This window comes from Haliotis rubra, unplaced genomic scaffold (genome assembly GCF_003918875.1).
Source record: "Haliotis rubra isolate DU_JTF1 unplaced genomic scaffold, ASM391887v1 Scf21, whole genome shotgun sequence".
Taxonomy (NCBI): domain Eukaryota; kingdom Metazoa; phylum Mollusca; class Gastropoda; order Lepetellida; family Haliotidae; genus Haliotis; species Haliotis rubra.
Genome location: NW_025766114.1, coordinates 3432389 through 3436575, shown reverse-complemented (window position 1 = coordinate 3436575; position 4187 = coordinate 3432389). Strand labels below are relative to the sequence as shown.

Sequence of the window (4187 nt, the reverse complement as noted above, 5' to 3'; positions counted from 1 at the left end):
AAAACGGAATATATGACGTCATGCACATTCGTGACGTCATCCAATTGTGGTTACGTCACACTACTGATGACGCCAAATGTATCCACTGACTAAGGCCAAAGTAACTTCCTGTGTTCATAGTGTTTGTAATTATTACATTTGAGCGGCCTTTTTAGAAACACAAACCTTAGAACGTCTTTTTAAGGTTAAGGTGTGTGATATTGACTCTAAAAAAGGCATAATTAATTACAACATATGTGAGATGATGATGCTTATGGAGGTGATGATGGTGGAGCGATGGTGGTGGTGATGATGATGATGATGATGATGAAGAAGAAGAATAGTGATCAATAGTGAATGAGTGGATTTAGTTTTACGCCGCTTTTAACAATATCACGGCGTGGGACACCAGAAATGGGCTTCAAACAATGTACCCATATGGGAAATCGAACTCGGGTCTTCAGCGTGACGAGCGGACGCTTCAACCACAATGCTACCCCACCTAAATATGAATTGAACAAAGGTAAAACACACATTGTCAGAGGTGTCAAATGAATGCAATGGATAAGGATGTGAGCGTGGATGTACGAAACAAGGTAACTATTATGTGCCCGCTTTCGTTTTCCGGGTCATGGTTGAATCGGTTTTGATAAAAGTGAAAATATGGCAACGTCAGACTGAACGACATTTGCCATAAACAACAAATTTCAAACGATATAAACCAAACTGAACACTATGAAGTACAAACGTTAACACCACTATACCGAGGGTTCACCCATGTGGGGAATCGAACCCGGGTCTTCAGAGTGACGAGCAAACGCTTTAACCACGAGGCTACCCCACCTCCCCGATGATGATCAATAAGACTGGATATTCATGTTCCTGAAACATATCAACACATAAAAATGTATCATCACATAACCACCCTCGCTATAACATCAGTTCGATCGTTGGTTGGTATAAGCTCATGGCCACCCTCGCTATAACATCAGTTCGATCGTTGGTTGGTATAAGCTCATGGCCACCCTTGCTATAACATCAGTTCGATCGTTGCTTGGTATAAGCTCATGACTGGATCATTTTACTAGGCTTCACCTAACCTTTCGACCTCTATCGTGTCATATGCAGTTTGGGATAGACTGCAAAACCGGTAATCATGTTTCTTTAACAAATGTGGTAACATTTGTATCGTGATAATTAATTAATTGATACCAGGAAAGGCAAAGCGATTCACGACAGCGTCTTCTTTTGAACTTGTGATGACACCGGGCGTGCTTCAGAATTCGTCCAGTGGCAGATTTATATTTTAATACGCTTCTCGCACCAGACTTACAATTACCTCCCTTCCAACAGTGCGTCATTTAGGCCTCCCCAATTGAGAAAAAATCAGTTCAAAACTTTTCGTTTTGCATTAAAATAACTTTTGTCCAAGCTGACACAATATTCTGTAAAATTGTGTTATTTTTTCACTCATACGTATATCTCTTAATCGTCTGAATACATTCACATGTATGTTAAGGTAAAATTAACGCATCAATATATAGCTTCTTCCGAATGCTTGACGTTCTATTCAACCATAGAGACTTACTTTTTTCTTGAAAACTATCTTGTATCTATTACTTCAAAAGATTAACGGAGATGTTTGACAAAACTTAGTTGTAATGTACATTATTTTAATGTTAATTCGTGTAGATACTCCAAAAACTATGAAACTGCGTTTTGTAGTTCCTGTGTGACTGAACTAGAAGATGAATTCCATATTACATTAGTATGTCCTCTTTATAATGAGTATCGTGCTACATATTTACCTGAATACTGTCGTAATTACCCTCATGTCCAAATGTTTATTGAATTGACGAGAACAAACGATAAGAATAGACTCTTAAGTCTTTGTATCTTTCTTAAAAAAAGTGTTAGTACTTCGATCGAAACAAAAATCTCTGAACACATAATTGTATCAATTGTAATAAGATGTACATTCTCAGTGTGGCGCATATGCATGTGTTTACCATACTGTTTTACACATGTTGTACTGTTGGCATCATGGTCATATATATGTAATAAAGGATGATGATGATGATGGTAAAATTAAAATTAACGTACCTGTCTATACGACTAATCTTTGTAGCATGTGTAGATTTTCACCTATGACAGATTAGGAGACCCATGTTACTCTGATTAAAACATCGTCCGAGAAAACACAAAATGAAAAAACATGAAGCGCAATTAAGAGCATATTTTCATTTACCTGACACGCAATACTAAACTAATAGAAAGGATTAGTATTTATTTATTTTTAAAGCGATTTAATCTATTTTTTATCTATATATTGATCTTACTTCTCCTGCATATTTATTTGCATGTTGTAATGAGTGCCTTTAAGGCGATCATAGTTTTGTTATTGATACCCTTGCATTTTACAATCACTGACTCTTTATTGACGTAGTTTCTCTTTTCTTATCAGTTTTAGAAAAAAAATAAAACCTCAAACTTTTGTGAATAAAATATTAATGTATTGCAATTATTATGTTACACATTTAAATACCTAACACGAATGCTTTTGCTGAAACGTGCTATTTTTAAAAATTGAAATATGATTTTTTTTATGGTTTGTTCTTTTAAGGGTGTGAACTTGATATGTTTATTTTGCTTAAATAAAGTGATATTGTTAACTTGAAAACACAGTATTCTTGTCATATTTTGTGTGTATGCATTATCATAGAACAGCGTGTGTCATAAATCTTAAATATGTAATACAGTATGGTTAAATAAACAGCTCACTTGATATACAAACCCTACGGATCAGATCTATTTCATGTCTAAGATCTGTTCAATGTTCACTATAAAGTTACTGGGTTATTACGTAGACAAGTATGTATACTTCCGTCATTTGAACATCTACAACGTTGTATCAGTCTATGGGAATGAAAGGCGCAGCATTGACAAAGGGCACCGGGTACTCACGTGACCGGAAGTGTTGAAGCTGAGGAAGATGGCGGATCCGGACGAATATATGTGAATGAAATTGATAACATGATAGTGATGTAATTATAGAAGAAATACTGATAATATCCCTCTTGTAAGTACACACCTTGAAAGTAAAACCTTTCATAATCCATATGTTCTAATGAATTCGCGACTCAAGCGTAATCGGGGTCAGAATTTTTCAATGGTAACGGTAAATTGGTGCTCTCTTCGTTCACATAATCATTTTTATCTGTGAATGTCAGCTATGTATTTTGAAGATCGTGCAGTATTTCAGCTGCAGTGATTCTCTGTAGGCAGTATATTTCAGGTTCTTCGTTACCTAGTATATATGCATTCCCTTGTGCTGAAATATTTACGTTAGATTTGGGTCGAACAGAAACCGACATTTACACCAGATGGCTTGACGTTCAACTGACAACTGACATGTGTCTGTTGTATCTTTCATTGTTTATTTCCTTCCTGAGCACGTGTATATATACAGGCACGTACTACGTATCTTTTCAATTGAAACGCGACTTTGTATGAAGTTCAAATACCCAGAATAGTTTCTGATACATCAGGTTACGTTTCTTATAGTCTATTCCTGATGCATGTTTGAGATACTAAGACATTTCCATTTTGAAGGTGGGTTTGTTGTACATCTTCATAAGATGAATTCTGACTAAATGGTAATATGTTTGACCATTGTTATTTTTTGCCATCTGATAATGTTCTAAAAACATGAAAAATATATATGAATAAGCCCTACTTATGGTAATTTTGTCATTTTAAAACTTTCTTCTTGTAAGTGTTTAATATTTTCAACTGAGCAGTGTCCCTTATTCATTTTGAACATTTTCTTTGTCAATATAATGATAGTTACAATGCTCACAAGTTCACTATATCCTCTGCTCAGAGATATATGATCATGATGATGCCTAAAATATTTTGTTTATGCTTTTTTTAAACATTTTCATTGCTTCATTTATTATTGAAACCATGAGAGGTTCCCAAGGTTATTCTGTTAAGTCATGTTAGTTAGAATTTATATCTTTGCCTTTAAAATGTACTTTATTTGATGTATGAAAAAATCATGGATGATGGTGATTATAAAAAAAATAGGTTTAATCATATTTATTCAATAAAAATATCCATGTCCAAATTGGCAAAGAAACTTTATCGGCTTATTTGAGTGCCTCTGTCTATTAAAAAAATTGGTATAGGGGCACTTATTGAACCAT

General features: G+C 34.8%; 1 protein-coding gene across 3 annotated transcripts in view; it reads left to right on the top strand.

Annotated features, from left to right (window-relative positions):
- Window positions 1-2954: 2954 nt before the first annotated feature.
- LOC124276565 (tyrosine-protein phosphatase 99A-like) overlaps window positions 2955-4187 on the top strand; it is a 95788-nt gene continuing 94555 nt past the window's right edge. For all 3 annotated transcript variants that reach the window (XM_046712209.1, XM_046712208.1, XM_046712206.1), the window contains exon 1: window positions 2955-3058. The gene's annotated coding sequence lies outside the window, so the exon portion shown is untranslated. The remainder of the gene's footprint in view (window positions 3059-4187) is intronic.